Source organism: Leuresthes tenuis, unplaced genomic scaffold (assembly GCF_036924035.1).
Source record: "Leuresthes tenuis unplaced genomic scaffold, fLeuTen1.0.hap1 SCAF_23, whole genome shotgun sequence".
In the NCBI taxonomy this organism is placed as follows: Eukaryota; Metazoa; Chordata; class Actinopteri; order Atheriniformes; family Atherinopsidae; genus Leuresthes; species Leuresthes tenuis.
In genome coordinates this window covers 5,257,977-5,280,668 of record NW_027325377.1, presented here as the reverse complement: position 1 = coordinate 5,280,668, position 22,692 = coordinate 5,257,977, and the positions used below count along the sequence as shown (strand labels likewise).

The window sequence follows — 22,692 nt, the reverse complement described above, 5'->3', positions numbered from 1 at the left end:
ATAAACCCATTCGTATTCCTGTTTCTCCTCATCAGCTCAAATGCCCTCCAACTTCACTTTCAGTCAGTGGCATCGTCCTCAACGCAAGCAGCAGTTTTTTAGAGTTTGTCTTTGCAATAACAAAGCTGATGGACATTTACTAAAAACTCTGCATGAATTATTAAGATTGTTATGCGTTATTTAGTGTTTGTTCCATTTTGCTGATAGTGCAGTTGCTCAGGTTGTGTAATTTATGTTCATGCTCAATTATCTGCATTTTGACAACATGAGTGTGTCGACACAGATTTGATGGGAAGCACAGATTGCTAAATGTAAAGCAATGTGCTGCTAGATGATGGAACAGACAATTTGACAGAGTTTGCTGATTAGAAGGAAACTTAGAAAAGAGAGCTGTAAGTAGAATCGGGGGAAAGGTTTAATCGAACTGCGCCAAGAACGTAATTTAACTCAGTGTGGAAAAGGATGTTGGTCCTTCCCAGTCAGCTGTGTCAAAAATTTGGATCAAATAGAATGAAAAGGATGTAAAAAGCAAACGTACAGGTCAACAAAAGAAGACATCAAAGCAAGAGGACATAAGATTCAAAGCAGTATGTCTGAAAAATATAAAATGTAATTGAGCACAAGAAGTGAAAATTTCCAAATGCAAACAGAGCAAATCCCTTTAAAGTTAGCTTTACAGGCAGTACAGTCCCAGAACTCCTTAGGGGTATGTTACTCTCTGAGGAACAAGGAACCCACCACTTGTTACTCATCGTATTTTTGTGATGGTGTTTGGTGAATAATAATCAGAATCAAATCTCCAGAGATCTTTGAGCAGACATAAAGTCAGTACTTTGTTGTTGCAGACATTCACAGGGAATTTGAGGTGGTCATTGAGGGCCCTGTGTGGAAATGCTGTAGATTCTATCCTGAGGAAAGTTCCTGGTCATACGTGATTGGGAAATTAGAGTGTAAGGCCTTAGTTCAGCACAATTTCTTTCTCATCTAACCTCAACCCCTGTTGCAAGGACATGAGTGTAGGTTTACTAAAGAAAAACTGGTCATAAGTGACTGGTAATACTCCCAACGACTGATATTGATCCAGATGAGACAATATTCTGATTATTGTGTTAAATCTGTTGCAAGTGGGATATTCACTCACTTAAATTCCAGTATGCGTGTCACAGCACATGGTAATGATCTCTGTCCACATTACACCTCTTTATGCAATTGCAATGTTTGGGCTTATGCAAAGTTTCAGTTAAATCCATATTCCTCAAAAGATGAAGAACTGCTCTACTCAGGTTTCTTCCTCACCCTAAAAGTATGTCTTTTAGCACTGAACCCAGGCAGCCCAGCGTTGCCAGGTTGTACGATTGAAACAAGCAGCCCAGTCTAAGAAAATGCGCCTAAAAGAAGCAATGGTGTTCTTTAAAAAAACAAGCCCAAAGAGGACCTGCCAACTGGATGTATACACTTTAATCTCAATTGGGATTAGGGTGTATACTTGTTTAAATAATGAGGTTAGGGTGGGAATACTCCACATACCTTAATTTGATTCATTGCTTTTCCCAAAAATGATCTTATTTGGGAATAAATGAACAGAAAACGTGTACATGGCAGTATCTTATTTGGACTAAAGTCTTAATCATGCTTATATCAGAATATTGATGTGCATGTAAACATGGTCACTGTGTAGCCATTTACGACATCATATTGGGACAGTGTTTGTGCTTCTTTCAGTAACTTTAGGTTGTTGTGGGAGAAGATCATCTAATTTTGTGGAATTGGTAAGTTAGCTCTGGCTCAATGTTACTGAACCAGAACCAATTCTGTGTTTCTTTAGCAGGATCCTATATCATTAGCTGAAATGTTGTGCAACTTTACTTGAATGAAGAATTCATGGACTAGTTGAGGATAGTACACGAAAGGGTGCCAAGTTATTCAACCCCAAGCAGATATCCTTTATTGTTTTCTTTTTAGGGTACATTTAGCATGGTCCATTTCCCCTACTTGCCCATGGCTTTGTCAAGGAATTCTTGGAATGTCATAAATATATGAGGCTCAGCCATAGATATACCAAAACAATGGGTAAATTCTCTAAAATAATACTAAGAGATACTTTCCACATTGGAAAAAAACCACAATAATAAACTGGAAACATTTTCATGCACTGAAGTCACTGGTGCTGAAGGAATGGACAGCAGTGGAATAAGGCGTTCATTTCCATGACCATGGTGTTGGCCTCGTTTCCACACCCCTTGGTTACATCAGATTGGAAGTCATGGGTTTTTGTTTACAAGACAAACACTCATGCTTCTGATCTGATGCCCATCGGGAGAGACAGACGCTGGTGTGAAAGACCAGCCTGCTCTCTCTGCCTCCCTCCGTCTCTTAGGAATGTCAGTCATGTTGAGCAGAACCACATGTGTTTCTGCTGTTTCTACTCCCTGCTCTGGAACGGTTTGCTATGGGTTTCTAAAGATCAGCATGATATTTTGGGAGTTTTACACATGGTTTCCAGTCATTTCGCAAAAACAATATTTTTCTTCTGACATTAAAAAGACAAAACTGCACTAAATGAGATTAATATTAAGATGTATTAGTTGTAAATTGTATTTGCTTTGTTGAACAAGTCAGAAAATCTGCCCTTGGGGGGGGAGATTAGGTTTACTTGTTTTCACTTTGCATTGGATCTATTTTGGGGCTGAAAGTCTGGACTGAATTTAGTGGTGAAAATAGTTGATTGGTTTTCTCAGTAACAATGAGTTTACAGCCAACATTTTATGACAAAGACAGTTTTTTTAAGGTTTAGTTAAACTAATTTATCTAGAGAACTAATGGCTATACTAGCAAACTGGGAATGTGATATATAGTTGTTTTCACATGTTCTTGGCTCAAGCTTCTGTCTAAAAATTAATTCTGGTGATATAATTGATTGGTTAGCTCATAAAAAGTTTAAAGTCAACTATTTTAATAACCGAATTACATGTTGTTTTTTCTTTTTTTGGGTTTAGCTAATAGACAAACTTGGCTAAGGCAAGCTAATGACTGATATTGTAGCTAGTTAGTAACTTGCTGTCAGTTACAATATCTATTTTTGGTTTGTGAAGGAAAAACTTCTAACCCTCTGCAGTTTGTTTGAAGGTCTGTCTAGAATTCAACTGGTGAAGAAATAATTGCAGGCGGGACAAAGAGCAAAGTCCTTGTTAGCTTGCTAACTCACAGTTAATAATTATCAGCTTTCCAGTTAAGTCCGTTACAAAATCTCATATTTTGTTTAAAAGACATATTTTACCCCAACAGTTTAGTTGCATTTATACTGTGAGCTTTCCTTGTGAAAGATCATTACTGTTAACTGCTTTGCTGTTTGTTTGCATGTCCAAGTTCCCTGGTTTCTTGGTGTCAAAATTTTGAAGAAGTCGAAAGAAAAAAAAAAGTGCACACAAACAGAAAAACTTTAATGGTAAAAATGTCTATTTTATTTTACATATGTTTAATTTAAATCAAACTTTTCAATATATATCTAACAACAAAAAGCGTCCATGGCCCGAACAGAGCGACCATAAAGCAGTAAATATACAGTATAAATGTTACCATCTCATTTTTTTTTTTTTAAGAACAGTGAAATAGGAGCGTATCTCACATACAGGGTGGAAAATGTATGTCGATGTATTTGGAATTTGTTCTGAAAAAATTAAAAACTAACTGAAACATTTTTGAGTTGGCTGTTATTTCATAACAGCCTTTTTAAAACTTTCTCGGAAATCCACAGTCTTCATTTTTTATTGAATCAAGTGATTTAATTGAAACTTTTGGATGAATTTGCCTCATTGTGTTACCCTGGACAGCATTGTCATGCTGAGCACTGTTTCAAAGACAGTAACATAATTATAGACTTTCCTTCAAGTCATTTATGAAAGCAAAAACATGCCAAACATCTACTTGTGCCAGCTTGCCATGTGTGACCGTTTGCTGCTTTTCCATTTTAATTTAGTACACATTTGCTCTTTGGTGAAAGGTTTCTGGACTACTGGTTGGAAAAGCCATAAGCAAGTCGAGAGGTTTTTACTGTGTGCTCTTGAAACAGCTGTGAGGCTATTTTTGGCATTTTGTCTTTAATCTTAAGAGCAGTGTGACGGCATAAATGGAAATAAGGTGTTTGCTTGTTATGACAGTCACAGATGTGTGGAATTGAGTGAATGTGAATCAGGTGGATGTTCAGTTAACCCTCTCATGGAAAATAAAGGCGTCTTACCTAATTGTTGATTCAAGATAATGTGACTTTGTAAACCTTTAGAAACGAGTTTTTCACTGGGAGATATTGAGGTTGGAAGTGGTGAGAATGTTGAGGGTGAAAAAAGAGGCAGATTGATCCAGAGTAAAGATTATGGAAGTTTTTCTTTACTGCTAATGGTTTTTGTTGTTGTATTTTCGATGTGTCTGACCTTTGTCCTTTTCCTATTTCCCCATCTTTACCTCTCTCCAAACATATATCTGTAAACAGAGAATTTCTTCCAGCATGGTTCCATTTAGTTTCCACTTCATTTCGGAGCCGGTCTGTCTCAGTGGCTGTGATCAGAGCGCACTGATAGAGCCAGTTTCAACAGTCCCTGTCGGATGTTTAAACAAACTGCTGTAGCTCTCTTCCACTTGCAGCCACCTTTTATCTTTCCTCTCCCCAGTTTACAACATTCCGCCTCCTCATTCCATCTCCTCCTTTACGGGGGTGTATTTTTGTATTCTTGTGACAGATTATCTCAGCTGCCCTCTGCAAAGCATATTAATTGCATTTTTAGCAAAAGTCATTAATCATCTGCTTTGCTCACACTGCATCATAGAATGTGACTCCACACAAGCCTGATTGTGTCTGGGATATGTGACAAACTTGCAGCAGGTCGACAGCCTTCCCGCAATACACTTCTCTGCATGTTGTTTGATCAAATAGTTGCTGATTTGATATATTTAGTCTAGATTTTTTTCCAGTTATTTCACAAATTAAGGTAAAGCTCCATTTCCAAATATAAATACAAAAAAAGACCAAGTTATGAAAAAGGATAAACCGCAGCAGTCTTTATTACAGTCATAAAATCAGTTCTTACAGTTTATAGAGTGTCAGTTGATAGAACTGTGACACTTTGTGAAACATTATCTAAATTAATATCTGTAGGTTATTGGAGAATATTCCATAGCTGGATAGAAGCCGGATCTGCACAGTAGTAGCTATAGGCCAAGTAAAAAATGCAGTATTTTCTTTTTATGCAGTCAGTTTATTTATCTGTAATATCTGTAAAGTTTACAGAGGAAACACCGGTAAATCAGGTCCATAAAAAAAGATAACTAATGCGAGAATCTGGATATCTTTTCTGTAAGATGACTGCTCAACATATATATCAAAAAGATCATATGCCAAAATAGCATCAACAGATTTATGAAAATACATAAAGTGGAATTTAGAGAGAAATATTATTGTCTCTGAGCTTCATCCTGGAATGTCTGACAGATGAATGAATAACAAATTTGTCAAAGCTGCTTCTAGTCGTATCATTTACGTGTAGCCTGGAATATTGGGGCCCCTTTCTGTTCTTTGTGCATCTGCTTTGGCGTTACAGCCTTGGTGGGGAGAAAATATTGCAAGTTTGATGTTTATTTTGGTCTCCACAGACCGAATGTGTTCCTGAATGTGCTAGTATCGTCAGTATGTTGCTGTGGATGGTCCCAAGGTTAATATGGTTGTATAGCTTAAATGGTTACATGGAGCTTCTAGCATTATGGGGATATTGGGATCAAAACTCTGTTGGATTTGAAAAGATTTCTGTTTTTGGTTTTTGGCTAAATGAGAATGCTTAAAGATCATCAGCTCGTGGATGGGGGGAAAAAAACAAACAAACTCCGTCTCCCGCTAAACTCTTACTGGCTGATATCTAAGTTTGGGATATTTTAAGGTCTAATCTTAAATCTGTCTGGGATTTAATGCCCTGGTGACTCATCTTTGGGATATTTTCCCCATCTCTTACAAATACAAACGCCTTGCATGGTACCACACTATATTTTATGCATGTATCTTAGGGTTATACCCAAGTATGACCGACGGTTAACTCTTTGAATCTTTGGGAATTACTGAACCAATCGCCCTGTCACAAACTTGATGCATTGCAGCCATACCATAGCTAAACATAACGTTACAGCACAAGGCGATGACAGTCCAGGAAAACGCCTGGTAAATAGGCACTGTTATTGATGTGGTTTCCATTAGCAACAGTGGACATAGTGAAGTAGAAGTTTTATGAAAATTTTGACCGTAGATACATTTTGACCAAGAAAAATCTTGTTTGTCACATATCCATGTCAGTATGGACAGGGCCGAGGTTGAGCCTATCAGAGCCAGAGCTGTTATGGAGCCAGCACCTAATGCCTGTCTCTGCTATCATCACATCCCAGAGCCATTTGAAGGGTATCTTTGATATTCAGCTTGAGTACAGACACCAAAGATATGCATAAAGTTTTAGCACAAGTGATCAAAAACTGTTGGTTGAGCCCATTGTTCTGGTCTGTCATGGCAACAACAGACACTAACATGCCACCTCCACACGGTTTATTTGGAGATGACCGGCCGTTTCCAGTCTGCGTCATAACATTTCTTTAATTAATCAAAGTAAATAAAAGCCCAATTATCTCCCTTATTCATTAGTGTTTGGTGGAGTCATTACCCCTCTGAACTCTGCAGCATAGTAGCAAAGAAACGCTGAACAGAACCCTCTAGAGAAGGATTTTGCCCTGCATTCCTTCGGCCTCATAAACAAACTGATTAACTGTGTGTGTGTGTGTGTGTGTGTGTGTGTGTGTGTGTGTGTGTGTCCTCTGGTCTGGTGACATAAAGCAGAAGTGGTCGAATCGGCTTTGCTTCCAGCAGATGAGGAGATGGGAGGGAGAGATAGAAGGATGGAAAGAGGGGATAAACAGAGAGAGGTGGTGTGTTGTGTTTGAGAAATGGGTCAAGAGGAAGTTTGAGGGTGTGTAATTTAAGTGTGTATATTTTTTAGTTTGCTTGTGATGCTTCGCAGCTGAGACCAGCTTGTCGGACAGTGTGGGAATTTTCTGTGCGTGTGTGTTGACAGTACATAACTCAATTCCACTGGGAAACTAAAGCTACAGTGCCTCCGTTTCCTGTTCTAATTGCTTAAAATCCTACACAAATAAGCTTACACACACACACACAACTGTGCACACGTACTTTGTCATTTACATATTTTGGGAGTCATGTGATTGAAATGGACTTGTGCAGATGCACTTGCATTATTTTAACACTCATCTTCTCTTTCAAAGTGACTGATTTTTTATTTTTTTGCAGTTTCTGCTCACATTTAGCCTTTTTGTTTCCTTTATCTCTGCCTCCTTGTTAAGTTGTGGCTAATTTGTTAGCAGAGATGCGTATCTCTGATTTAAATAATGTTTCACTGCATATGTAGATCGATGGGGTATCATACGATTCTTCTATGAACAGATCAGTTAGTTTGATTCAAAGTTGTCTGGTACAGTTCCCAATAATTCTGTAACATTGTGGTTTATTTTCTGCTCCTAACGAATAAAAGCCATTTCTGTGAAATGTCTTTGGTTGGCTTTGTTAATCAAAAGGCCAGGATATGTTCCCGGCCTTATCAGGTGGCCGGTGTTCAGGTGGGATTTGCTGCATAGAAAATCATGTCAGCTGTAGTCATCAAACATGTTTTATGGGTCACGACTTTTCAAGCAGCAGTGGGCATTTGTGCCACTTTCACCGCTCTGAGCAGGGCATTTGGCCCATGAGACACACTTTGCTGATTCACTTTTTTGTAGACTTTGTTCACTTGGCGGGCTCCTGCTGTAGAACTACTTTTCTGTGATAGTTTGTTTCTGTTTAGAATCTGCTGAAAAAGCTCGTACAGAAGCAGTTAATCTAATTCTTTACTCTTCATCTTTACACCTCATCAGGCATGTTTTTGTTGCAGCTCTGCTCGAGTCCCTACGGAAGAAAAGACTATTGGGCTTCAAGTTGTCGTTGACTTTGTCCTTCCACTGCTGTCTGATGCTGGGCAGGTAGCTCCGACTGGTTTAGTAAGAGCCAGGTTGTTGGCTGTTGAAAGCAAATCCATTCTGAGAGTCTGTAAATGGCAGCAACTGTTCAACTGTTCCAAGGAACATAACACATGGCGTGTCTGTGACACAGAGAGTTAATTTTTTATTTTTTCCTCCTGGCATAGAGGTCAGACAGAGAGCAGAGGGCGTCCCTGCCAACAATCTGGACCTGCTGAGTGAGTCCGCCCTCCATCTGCCTCATTTATATACAAGTCGAGCTAAAAATGGAAAGCAAATCAAAACTTGTGCCAGTGCTACTAATGTAAATCAGTTTATTATAATAGTGCATCCACTTCACACCATTTAGACAAAAATGATGTCTTTACTAAATGTCATTCATAACATCGAAATGATGATCAACCCAGGCCCTTCTGCTTCTGCCTGCCGTCTGCTGACTGACGGCAGCAGCAGTTGCTGAATCATACTGAGTGGAAGGAGAGTGCCAATGAAAGAGGTGGAGGCGAGGTCGGTGTAGGGTGAGCTCATTGGACGAATGCACAATAGCCTCCTGGAAATTTAATAAAACTTATGGAAATGTTTCAGATCTCTTCTCGTGTTTCTTTTGGCTGTCAGGCCTCGGATTGAACAGACTTTACAAACTGGATGTCGATTTAAAAAGATAAATGGACCAATAGAAAAAGGAAAACAATCGGATCAAAACAAGGAACAAAAAGCAAAGTTTTTGTACTATTATTATGAGAGAATGGGCTCATAATTATCTAATCTTGTCATTCTATGATGGATGGATAGATGGATTGCATAATTGCTCAATCCCTTCGAGTGATTACAGGGTTGTATTAGTAAACACACTCAATGAAGTTGGTTAAATGTATAAAAAAAGAAGGTAGATTTACACAAATGAGAAACATATAAATGTGAAAAAGATTCTTTTGATTGTTGATTTGAATTCTGAAGATGGTTCCACATGGTGTCAGTGGAACTGTGTTGCAAGAAATTTGTGTCCACATTTCCTAAAGTTTGCTTGAAGTGTTATGGATTGTTGCCATGTGAGAAAGTGAATATCTGCTGCGTTCATGCCGGACTTCATGTTGAGATTTTCCTGACGGCTACATGGTAAAAAAAAATCTCTGGAATTTAAGAGATTTTTACCAAGCAGAGAAGTCCCACTACAGCTGTGGGGTCCGACTGCAGTTTGTCAGTCCATCAATCTCTACAAGCTGTAAACTTTTTGCATCATGCCCTGCCTCTTGTAGACAAACGCTCCCCTTCACTCTCATATTTTTAGCTGTGAAGGTGCATCTGAATCAGAAAGTCTCCCTCTGTGACGCACGTGTGAACAGCATCTGTGGAAAAGGTCCAGAGCAAAAAGTCCACACGTATCCTGAAATCTCTTGCATCAGTGTGTGAAAATGGCTCCAGCCTACCTGCAGTTTGTTTTAGGTCGCACACATCCAACCGTGATGTGGACGTTTGAAATATTGCTTCTTTTCAAATGTTTCCTTAAATGCTTTGGACTGTGTAGATTTTGCTGTTTACAGTTCCTTGTAGCAGTCAGATTTTGCATCCAAAATTAGGTCCAAGTTTTGTTTTGATTGATGATTTTCTTTTAATTAAACCACTTCTGTCCGGTCCTCTTAGAATGAATCCAAAATGAATTTATTTTGGGTTATTTACACCTCATGTTCTCCTTTTCTTCTCATCATCTCAAGTCTGCCAACCTCGCCAAAAAAGCAAAAACATACAGTGACGAAGCAAAATTTGAGGTTGAAGATGAAAAATGCGTCATATGTACATTTAATTATTACTAATTGCAATATGATTGTCAGTTTAAAGGTGTGGTCTGTTCCTCAATCTCAGATGATAAATATTTATGATCTTTACAGATTTCAAGTACTTCCTGATGATGGAAGGAAACATGTCAAATGATGCTTTGCCATCTGGATGTTTAGATGCTAGACGGCAGAACATATGGACACACTCGCACAAACTCTTGAGCACACACACGACTCGGCTCTGCAATCCAGAAGCATATGGTTCTTTGAGATAGAGTCAAGACAGACTGGGCTATCCTGTTGGATACCACCGAGGGCCTCAGCTTTGTTAGAAGTGCTGCCAAACAAACTTCACCACACACACAGGCACACACGTCCAGTCTTGCTTCAGTAGCTACCCGGCTACTTGTTTCAATGTGATGTGAGAAGCAGCATGAGTGACATTAATTCTTGTATCTGGAAGAGAGGCCAGCAGCGACCTCGTTTGAGTTTACCAGTGTGAAATGAAAGCAAAAATACCTGTGAACTGTGTTACATGAGGCTTATTCAGCAACATTCAGAGCTCAGCTTAGCTTTGTTCATTACACACTCACAGTGTTGGTGGCTTTTTGTCTGTTTGGTTGTCTCATTATGAAGATTACTCCCCATATGGATTTTTTTCTTATCTTCTCAGTTAGGAAGTCCCTTTTCTTTCAACGCCGGTGGGCCTATGAGCATTACTGTTATCGTTATGAAAAACTGAGGCTCTCTTCCTGTCACAAATTAAAATGCCTTTACTTTAATGTGTTTCCTGATGAAAAGCTCTATTTAAACTCGGCAGAGCTCCAGCTTTTTACTATTATTCCAGACAGTAATATGCTTTCTCTGTGAAAGATAATACAAGATTTCTGGCGGTTTGTTGGAATTAATTGTGTGAATTAATTATATTTTATGTTGGTGAATACAAGCTTGGCTTAGCTGTGATTCACAGGCTTATAGCAGTTTCTGTAACTGCTTAGACAGATTTATTTGTGGTGGAACAGAAGATAAACCAGTATTCAGTGTCACCTTCAATGCTTGAGGTGAAATACTTCCTTAAAAAATGTGCTCATTTTACTGCATATAGACATGAACAAATATAAGTGACTAGATATCACAGTTTGGGTTTAATGTTTCCAGTTTGTGGCAGCTGTAGTTACAATAAAAAGTGTTGTATTTACGACAGTTAGCTGCCCTGCCTCAACAGTTTGTTTTGTTTTTTGTATTTTCTTTGTGAAACCCTGTTATAAACATGCTAACATTTGCTATGCTAACGTGTGTCACCATCAAATAGGCTAGTGTTAATTACTGTCCTAGATTAGCATGTTAGGATGCTAACATTTACCAGTTATTGCTAATGGTAGTGTGCTAGGATTTAATTATTGCTAAATTCAAATCACTGCTTAACTTAGCAGGAATGTAATTAATTTTTTATGCAATTTGTGCACATTCTACAGTTTAAGAACTATTTTTATTACAGATAATCTGCTAATTATTTTCTAAAATGGAATACTTTATCATGGTATTCTAAATGTCTTCTTCGTTTGTTGACATAAATTACTTGCTGCAAAAATTTTTGCTGAAACTACCAAATCATAGAGTACTGCTTGCATGAAACGTGACTGAAACAATAAATCTGTTTGTCGTATAGTGCTCCTCATTGATTTTTCTATTGAGTGTCCAGTTGACAGTGGATTATCAGAGCTCTCATTGTCATGCATGAATCATTGATATATAGATGTTGAGTATTTCGGTGCTCCAAAAACAGGAGTAAGTACATCATTAATATTCATGTATATTCCTAAATTTGCATAAATGTCTCAAATATAAATCTGAATTTTTCAGAAAGTGAGGGTCAAGCTTTGCCCTAACAGTGGTGTTAAATACAAATTATTAGGCCTCATTTATCAATTCCTCTGCCAAGGAGGATGCATGTTTCCAGAGATCTTTGTGCAGTTGTCAGCAAGATTACACTTAAAACTGACAAGAAGAATTTCATTATACTCCAAAATGTGGAGCATCAGCAAAGGAGGATCCTTGGTGTAAAACTGTGATAAAAGGCAGAGGTTGTTCTCACAGAGTAATATTTGATAATTCTTAAAACGAACCAAAAAAAAGCTGTTTCTTTTGCACAATTCCACTATGTTGCTGCAGCAACAAAAAGGTGGAGTTTACAGGAGCATATCTATTAAATGCAATTTAATTTTAAAGTAACGCTTCAGCAGGGGATGCCTCCCTTGTGTGAGGGAAAACTATGAATTGTTCCTCTGAAACTCCTCAGGCAAAGTTGACTGTAGAACACAATGCAGTCCTGTGGGCTGATCGGTAATGAATATGTCACCTGCTTTTGACCTGTATATCCAGTGCTGCCCTCAGGCCAGTCAACCATTCCTCTAGGTTTAGCTGTGCTGTGAGATATCAGATTACTAATGGCTCCTGCAACAAATCCTGTATTTACCCCAAATGTTTTTCATGACAAGTGTCATTTTTGTGTTTGTATTAGGAGAATAAGGGGATTGATGTCATCAGAGATCAACGGACCTGAACTCTGAGCAGGTAAGGAGGATTTGCAGCCACTGCTGGACTTATTTTTAAATCCTATATTAAAAACTTGTTTCTTGTATTGCTTTCTTTCTAGATTCTTGAACACCATTGCCTTTTTCAACCTACTTTCATTTATTCCTGCTGGTTTACAAGAATGCCATTGGCTGTTGATTTTGGCAGCTTCAGCTCCTGGTGTGTGGTTTGGTAGATTATGGGTTCAAGGGTTAATTTGTGGCTGCAGGCAGTTTTTAAGAGATGAATTCTTCCTTAGACTTTGCTGTTGATCATGCAAACACACTGCGCACGCACACGCACACACACACACACACACACACACACACACACACACATATATATATATACAAAGTGAAATTAGTCTCATTTTGTGAAATAGAGTTTGACATGAGAACAAATTGTTCCTGTTAATGTCATCTTCAACCTTAACCTAAATATAAATCTAACCCTAACTTTGTGAAAAGGGAACAAAATGTCTTCATTCCCAGGCTAAAAATGAAGTATGGCTTATAGGATTGGGACTTGAGCTTGTATTTACGTCTGCTTCAAGCAGATAAGTCATTCCAATAAAGCCTTTGTTTATGCACAGATGTACAGTAAAGATCTTCAGGCCATATCTGTTAAAACCTCAACATGTCCCAATATGATCATGAGCCTGCATTTTCTCATCCAACTTTATTGAGTGGCATCCCACGTTATTTGTGTCTGATTCCGGCTCTTTGTCAAGAATTGATAGATGCAATACGTTTGTAAGAATTAGCAAAAAATATTGAGACTTAATGGAGAAACTGAGCATTAGAAAATGCAGTATGTAAAATATGATCTGTTGATGCTGATCTCTTGTTAATTGAGAATTAAGGTATTGGATTTAGCAGAGTTTGCACGACTGAAAAGTGAACATGCACGCCTGGTGGCTGCTGTTTTACCTTCTGTACAGATGGGTTTTTTTTCTCATTTAACTTGCATTTAGAAAGGATCCACTTCTTAGTGAATTGCTGTATATCTGAATATCACTCACTCTTTAGAAATCCATGTTTATTGGATCTTTATGGTGATGTTTCAAGACTAATTTGTGCATAGAGTTTTAGCCTTTATCACATTTCATCCTTTAAAGATCAACTCCACACCATTTTTTTTTAAAGGGAAAAAATATGGCTTCATTTTCCTGTAGTTTGACTGTAAGAAGTGTGCAGGAACATGACCAAACACAAAATTACACCTAGTAGTATTGTTTGGTCCTTGATGCAACTGTACAGGAGATCACTGATGTACAGGGTGTGAACAGCAAATGTCAGAGTTGGCCGCTCTTATCAGACTCTGTGAAGTTACTTTTCTCAAGAGTTGTTGAAACATTCATGTTCTGCCCACCATGGTTGATGTTTTTGGAAACTTTGGGATCTCCACTATAATAAAGATGTCTGAGTTGAATAACATAAGTTAAACATCATCATCTGGTACCTGGCAGCACGTCAGTCGGGTCTAACCCATAAAGACCCAAGTCTTTGTTTCAGAAGCTTTTTTAAATCCAGAAGATTTTCTGAAAAGCTCTGGAAACCTCTTATATCAGAAACTGCAAATGTGATATAAGAACCATTTAGGCACCTTTTTTTGCCTTTACTATAAATGACTGAATTTGCCCTTATGTCTGCCTATGTTTTTGAATTAAAGTTTGTATATCTCGAAAAGATGCTGTATGTGCATCACTTCAGGTTTGAAAGGTTAAGTCCCACTTATATGTAGTATCAAGACAAGGTAAATTTATTTATATAGCACAGGTCGACAATCAGCTGTTTCAAAGTGCACTGAAAGTTATTATTCCATTCAGCATAATCGGTTAACTAAATGCAGCTGTGAACAGGAAAGCATCAGGTGCTAATAGCTTTAGGAATGATATACATGTATGTGTATACACATATATGCCTCAGTAATGTCTACAATGGACTCTATAGGCAAAAAGTTGCCCCAACCTATGAGAGAAATCATTGTAGAAACTTTAGATGGAATACTTTAGGCCGCTAACTCTCGACCTCTAATGCTTCCATCGGAGCTGGGAGGAGGGCTGTGTACGTGGGCGTGTAGGGAATAGCCAGAGCAAAACCACAGCACTGCTTCGATTTAAGCTTTGTAGGGTTGGGATATGACCAAGAGTCACAAGACTGGTACGCCGTGCCAGTTCTCAACCCATCCGTTGAGTCCTTGAAGCAGGATGCAAGGAGCCTGGCCATGGCAGCTGTCCCACTTCACGCAGTTGTAGGCGGTGGCCTGCTGTGAAAGGATGAGAGCTCCCGGCAGCGGCAAACACCTGCATGCCTTAGTAGATCGAGCACTGAAGCCATGGGGAGGGTTTCCAAGGGTGGGAAGCTGGAGCCAGGAGGCCAGAAGACCAGAAGGTCAACTGGTGTCTAACTCTGCAGCACACCACATGCCGCAGTTTGGGCAAAAGATATGATGTATGATGAGAAGTCTGCACAGGGTGTTTTTATTTAATACAGCCACCATAATCTCTACAGCAGAGGTTTTCAGCCTTATATAAAGCCATCTGGCTCTTGCATGAGCACTCAAAACAACCTTTTATCCAATTATGTCCTCTTAACCTTGAAAGATACATTTAATTTTGACTTTTAAATTCTGAAGCAGCAGGTCGATTTTTGTTGTGGATCCATTTCTTGTTTTCGACAAATGCAAATTGAAAGTGAAGACAAGAAGACAGAGGATGAAAAACAGATAATTTCAGTGACTGATGATGCCTGCGGGTTGTTCTGGTCATTTAAGGCTTTTTCCCTTCGGTTAATTACCCCAGACAAGTCAACATTACTGCAGAGGCTTTTCACTCCTGCAGAGAATCAGCTTTATCTTTAGGTTTATGCAAGTCATCGACAGTATCAATTAGTGAAATAGTTTTTCATCACTTTGAGTTCAGACTGAAGGTCCTCAGAAAGCCATGCTGGACTAAAATGAAACCCTCCAGTGTGACCAGTCGATTTGAATGGCCGTCTGATCTGAATGACTGGTTTCTATGATCTGCTTCTGTTTGCTCGCAGTCTGCCAACTCGTGTTAAAGCGTGTCACTGCAGTGTGTGTCTGTGTGTGCCTGGCTTTCCCTTTCGGTCTCGAGCCATCATGATTTCCCTCTTGCCTTTGTTTTCAATCTCTCATCCCACTTTGTTATTTTACCCACTCTACTTTTTGTTCCCATAAACACTTTTGTTTTCTCAGCCTTCCATGGGAGCTTGTAATTTGTCACTTTCGCAAATCTTAAGAAAGCAAATACCTATCCTTCTGTGTGTGTGACTTTAGATATTTGTTTGTCGAATTTTTCATCCATTTCCCACCCTGACACCCTTCTTTTTTCCCCTCTTTAATTTGATAATGCAGTACAAACCGCAGTTACGTGAGCACTAATTTCTGTTTTCATCCACGGATATCCCTTAAATTTCATCTGTGCAAAATATATCTGTATTAAAAATCTAAATGCTAACCCTAAATGAGCCCTTAAGTCTTATATGTGAGGCTAATACTGCATGATGCTGTCTTCCTACCTGATGTGCAGCAGACTATACTAATAGTGGCAAAACACAATTTTCCTCCTGATTTATAACCACTGAAAACATCAGGAGGCATTCCTTTCCATTTATCATGCACTCAAAGACTTAAAATGGCTACACAGACGATGCTTGAACAGCATTGTTTGTTCTAATGTCCAACAGTCAAGAGATTGTGTTCTTAGTAGGTTCAGATCAGAAAACCTCAAAGCTACATCAGTCAAACTTCAGAAAATGATTAATTGCAGTGGAGGGTCAGTAAAATGGCAGTTCTGTGTGTGAGACGGAGCTCAAATCAGCTGAAGTTTTGTCATCTTTCTTTTAATCTTTTCCATCACTCATCACGTCTGCAGCTGGAGCTTTACAGACTTGCTCTGTATGTGTGCGGCCAGCTGACTGTTGTGTTTGGGCTTCGTCCCAGAGCTGTTACACTGCGTGAAAAGTGAGGAGTGTGAGCTGGACTGAAGTCATTTTATAGACACACACACACACACACAGATGGCAAACAGCACCCGAACCCTGCCAAAACTCAGCGTGTGTCCATCTTTTTCATTACATCGCCTTAATCAGCTCATTAATTTGAAGCCTTAATGATTTTGAGGAGGGAGGTAAGGAAGTGAGAATGGAAATAGTGATGGACAGAAGAGTGAATCATGAACGGAACAGGAATGGAGAGAGGAAAGAGAAAATGTATTGATAGTTAACTCGGAGTGAGCTCATGACAGACTTGGAAGGCGATGTTGATGACTTCGAGCAGAGTTTTATCAGCTGCCAACTGGTGCTGTGGTGTGTTTATATGTGTGTGGTATGATTGAAGACTTTCAGAATTGTTGCCAGCGTTTTAGTGTTTTCGTGTGTGTCTGTTTGGAGGGTGTGGATGAATGGATGCTCGTGTGGTTTTCAGTATTTTCTGTGTAAGCCAGCAGAGTGTGGCCTCTTTCTTTATACTCTTTCTTTCGGTGGCTCCAAGTTGCTCCGGGTTTGGAGCACAAAGTAGAAAAGTTGGCCGGCTGTTTGTTTTCTATCACTGCCGCTTAGTGTTCATTGCTGTACTGTTTTGTCCTTTTTTAATCTGTCTTTAACAGATTATAGAAGCTGCAGCTTTGAATTTTAGTCCCCAAATCTTTGTTTTTCCACTTTTTTTTTCTTCTGTCTTTGTTAGGTGGGTGTCTGTTTCAGTATTTGACCTCTCCAAGAAACATTTAGTAGGCTGCAGTGTTTCCATCATTTGATTAGTGCTTAGTTTTCAGTGCAGCATTAGGATGTCTCATTTACAGTCAGATAAAGTACATTATGCAGATTCCTGCCATCGCATAGCATACAGAAATGTTTCTGCCAGAGGAAAATACTTTTCAGTGTTTATGTAGTCTCTTTAGCTTTGTCTCTGCATACTTTCTTCCTTACATGTGATTACATTGGATTGTTCATCACCTACTGACGAGTGTTGATAGCTGTGGCAACAGTAGCAGTAACTCTGCAGCTACACATCTGACACTGCTTTCCAGTGGTGGATTTTTTTTTTATCGGAAGCTACCCCTTGAATTGCCAAAAAGCAGTTTATTTCTGCGGATTGTTGAAATCTACGTTGCTAAAATCAATCTGGATACACACAAATCTGTGCAAACCTTTGCTGAAAAAGTCTGTCCCAGAAAATGTTTTGGCTGTATGTAAAGTCACTGTCATATAAACGAACCTCGTCTGAACCCTGTACACGCACTGCTATGCACATGTGTTTGTTGTAATGCTTTAGAGGCTGACAAAAGACACCTCCAGAAGCCACCAACTATGTCAAGAGAAAAGGTCATGTAATGTTACAGGATTTAACAAGAATAAGGCTGTATGTTTTACATACTGTGATAAATGTGATGAACAAACATGCTCAAGAAAAGACAAAAATAAAAAAAAATATTCCAGTTTTTCTGTAATGCAGTTTGCTTTTTCTAATTTATATTTTTGAAGGATTTCAATGTGAAGTCTATACACTTGCAACGTAATGCACATTGTATGTATTCCAGTTCCATGTATTGTATGAAAGAAGAAACTGAGCAGTCAGAGTCATCAGAAAAAGGAGCTTTAAGAGCCTTAAAGGCTGCATAAAAGGCTGATATTATATCAGAAAAAGAGAAAAATTCATGCAAAGTTTGTGGTATACATACAAATGAGCAGGAAATATTTCCATTAACTGTCACATTAGAGCACTTTTATGTGTGAACATTTTTGCAACTTTGAGTACTTTTTCCATCAAGTTAATGTAGCAGAAAGAACAGAAATGCCTCTTCATCCCAGCACACACACACACATCCCACACAACTTAGTTCTTTTCTGCCACAGGATGTCTCTATTACTTTAGGGTTTGATGTAGAGACTGACTTATGAGTTGTGGAAGAAAAGGAGCCACAGATCCCTGCAGAGTGGAGATGTGTTTACTGTTTGTGACACTGTCCTGAAGCTCATATTTAAGCTTCAGGGATTCATCAATCAGTCGCATGTTTTCTGTAATGAGAAACCAAAAAGGGGCGAATTATGAGCTGATATTAGCCGTATTATTAATAGCCGTTGCTCATGAGCCATTGAACTGCAGTAAAATCTGGTGTTCACACGAGTTTACCAGCTGTGTCTGTTCGTCTTTCTCATTTTCCTGGTTTTGTTTTCTGGTGAGCACTGACCCGTGGTCAGCCTGTGCGCCCCATGGTGTTGCTTTTTGGATGTCACTGAATACATTTATTGTGGACTTGTGCACGCTCCACAGCAGCGCTTTCTTGTGTCCCAGCAAGAGTCAACTGTGTCATTCCTTTGAATCAAAAAAATGGTCTGAATCGGGGATACCTGCAGCTCATATCTGGTGTACAGTAACTTTGAAATGCAGGCTTGGAGGATACGAGTGAAAAGTGAAAAAGAGACGGTTGAAGGGAAGTACTGAAGCAGACTTTCTAAGCTGTCGTCTATGTTTAAGCTTTTACGGACAACAGCAGAGACCCTCCCTGCCTCTGATGGCTTTAACAGCTTACATCACTGCTCTCGATAGCCTCCCTCTCTATTATTCTCTTAATTTCTTCCTTCCAAAACTTTCCCAGTGTGTGTCACAGCTCTGTAGCAACAGGTTCAGGTTTAATGCCTTTAGCATGTGATGGTGCTTTCTGTGGAACCTCACTGACTCATAGCGATGTAGTAAATGAAATGCACACATTTCCTGGGATTGGATCCAAACTGCACCAGAAGCCTCTGAACAAACTGAGCGTCTGAAGCCCTCAAATGTTATTTTGAATATCTGCCTTAAGAAATTAATTCGCAACTGTAAATTCAAGAGAAACGTCAGTGGTCCAAATGGATGAAAACTACTTTCCTTCTCCTCGTCACCATCCCAGGGTTGATGAACTCACAATATTCAGTAGATGATCTCTGATGTTTTGGAGGGAAAAGTGCCAGATTGAAAGTGCCAGATTTGATACTCGGCGTTATTTCTGTAGCACTTTTCAAACACAAGTGCAACCCAAAGTGCTTCACACAGAATGTGACTAAAACAAAGATGTAGGAGCTGATGTTAACTGCACTTTGCTTCAGGTTCATGTTCAGGTTACTTTGGATGCTTTGAGGCACGCAGTGATTTTTAATTTCTGAGACGTGGAGCTTTGCTTTTGACTGTCAGCTCTGTTTCCAAACCTATTTGTTCCTGTAGTTTTCTCAGCTCTTCCTCTTGAGCTTCAATTCGATGTTTTTTCTTTTTTTAAGGCGGTAACGAGCTCCATCAGAGCCGCTTCATCGGCCTCTGCTTTAATACGTGGGGACATTGTTGATGAAATCCGTGATTGGATGGAGCTGTTGGTAGGATGGAGCTGCCATAGAGCTGGATTGTGCACTTGGAACATTAGAGGCACTTTTTTCTGGATTATTTCCTTTGGTAATAGGTATGTTCCTGTGGATTCCATGTATGGACGATCCACTTCAACACCCAAACCTTTTTAAAGAAATAAAATCACAAATGTTATTTTCAATTGGAAATAGTGAAGCTTAAGAAACATTCTTGTTGTTCTGTTGTCATGATATTACTTCATCAGCTTTGATGCCATTAACACAAAGATTTGTTTCCATGTATCATAAAGGTTGTTTGCATATCAAACTCCTTTTTCCTTGACATGTTTTCATGTAAAGGCTCAAATCTTTTGGAGTAAACCTGATACTTCTTTTGCTGCTGGTGTTTGAACGTCGGACATTTTTAGTGTTGTAGTTTAAAACATTCCGCCACCGAACAGCACGTCGGCAATGCATTGCAACAGGCAAAGATAGCAGCTACTGCTCAGGCATGTCTAATCCGTTGAGCAAAGCACTTTTTTAAATGATATTTCTAAATCCACATGAGCCACAGATGCACCACGGTTTGTACGCAGGCAAAATAAGTCCATTGTACAGGCCATTACAGTGGGTTTTAGTGTTTGATCATCCATTGCAAGCAAGGAAACAAAGAACAAACTGTTCCTGCCTTCTGCTGCTTCTCTTGCTCTGTTAAGAAAAAAGAAAGGAAACATACATCCAGCCCAGGTCGGTTGCAGGTCGGTTCTATACCTGCCGGATGCCCAAGACATCGAATGGTCCTCGTAACAAAACAAGGTAACTTAGCAGAATAAGTAACGGAAATAAAAAGTAAATAAAACAAATCTGTGAAAGAAAAGACTAAATATTGAAAGATTCTAACAGTTTGCAAAGAGCAGTAATATAAAAACAATAAAAAGGGTTAAAGATATTCAAAGGGGACATATTGTAACAGGTAACACACAAACTGAAGCTCTTTTAAAGGGCGACATCTTCAATTTTCTTAAAAACAGAGAACGTGTCAGGATTTCGTGCCCATACAAGAGAAATGAGGCACAATAATGCTGTGTCCATTTTAATCGCATAGCTTTTCTGCCTCCTGACAGGTAATCTCATTGTTAAATCTCCACTGATTCAATGCCTCTCTGCACAAAATTCTAATCAGACAAGATGTCACTTTCAGATCCAAACCGAATGGCCATAGAAACAGACAATTTTCTTATAAATTACTCAGCCATAAAAGTCACTTTTCTGCTACATGGCTGCCTTTCTGAAGAGCTATAGGATAAACTTCTACAGAATGCCAAGCCCTCCTTCTTCTTCTATTTTTTAATGTGAAATGGTTGCATGCAACATAGTTTAGTTCTGTCCCAGGGTACTGTTTTGAAGCCATCTTGGTGTTTTTTGACCCAAATGGGACCATTTATGGACCAAAGGCTGAAATGATTGGAATCAGCGATGATTGAAACTTTGAAGCCTAATTTACATTTTTATCAAATAACCATCGTCACACTAGTCACTGGGAGTGAATATGTTCAGTGACACCAAAATAAATGTACTGGCTTTGTATTTAATAAGTTGATATGTTTGAATGGGTCGGAAGCCAGACCTATTTCTGATTTAGCACCTTAAATCTTTGGGTTGTGCTGTACTTAATTCTGCATTGGCTTAATGTCTGACCCATAGTGACCTTTTGTAGATAACTTCTGACTTGGCAAACATTTTATTCATGACTGATTGTGTTTACTCTTTCAGCTTGTAGAGAAGAAACTAGAATTACTTAAGACCCCTCTCGATTTATCTTGTGTATATGGTCAAGGTTACTGGTTTTGTTTGCATAGTTATTGACCATCAATCTGTTAATCGCAGCCATTTTAACATATTTTATGCTGTTACCCTCTGACAACAATATGCAGCCTTATGCAGATAAAAACCTGATTCACATTTTCTCTTCAGTAAAATGTACACGATTGTTATGAGAATCTGTAGTTTGTTCAAAAACTCTTACTGCAGCTTCCGCACACAGTTATCTATTGAATGCCACAAGACATGACTGAGAGATTGTAACAAAAAATGAATTAAACGGCGTCAAACTTGCTTACATCGGTAACTTTTATCATTGTGAGCTAATATCCTGGATTTGTGTTGCACATGTAAACATCTAGTTCTACTTTCAGAAACCTGGATAACAACCTGCTATTCAGGAATCTGGGAAGGACACATGGAGTACTCGCACAGAAATTAAGATGCTGTGGCATGTAAACACCTTCTCCGTGTTTTTGAGCGTTCCCTGCTGCTGCAGCTCATAGTAGCAGAGATGCTGAGAACCTAGCCCTGGATCTGTAATTGAGCATGTATACAGGAATAGTTTCTCATGTGTCATGTAAACGTTGGATCAGAATGTGATCAAAATGTGAATAAAACTCAAAAGTGGGATACTAGTAAGCCCATAAACACACTTATTGCAGGAACTTTTTCAACAACTCTTGAATTAATTACCCCTAATTTTGGTGGCTTCACTGCAAGAGCCAAGAACCGTCGTAGTTCTTAAACCACCATCTTTAAGGTTTCTTTTAGCTTCTCTGTGAGAACGGCAGTAATGTTCTGTTTGTGCTCATAAACTTTGGCAGGTTTTCCAATATGGATGTCCTCTGTCCCTTCGCTGTCACCTTTCATGTTTGATTGACAGGTCATTAATGAGCTTGAGAGGCTTCAGGGATTGGATGACCTCTGCATGTCAGATGGCGTGAGGCGTTCAGGGGACACCTGCCACCTGGTGTACTTTTGTTTTTGTTGTCATGCAACATGACTCAACAAAACAGCAACTCATCCTAACACTTAAACATTACATATCATCCATAACATTACGACCTCTGACAGGTGAAACTGAAAACATAGATCATTACAGTGGCACCTGGCAAATGGTGGCATATATGAAG

At 39.0% G+C, this 22,692-nt stretch overlaps 1 protein-coding gene across 2 annotated transcripts in view; it reads left to right on the top strand.

Annotated features, from left to right (window-relative positions):
* LOC140283036 (plexin-B2-like) overlaps positions 1–22,692 on the top strand; it is a 203,997-nt gene that overhangs the window by 60,703 nt on the left and 120,602 nt on the right. For both annotated transcript variants that reach the window (XM_072377661.1, XM_072377660.1), the window contains exon 3: positions 12,349–12,401. The gene's annotated coding sequence lies outside the window, so the exon portion shown is untranslated. The remainder of the gene's footprint in view (positions 1–12,348; positions 12,402–22,692) is intronic.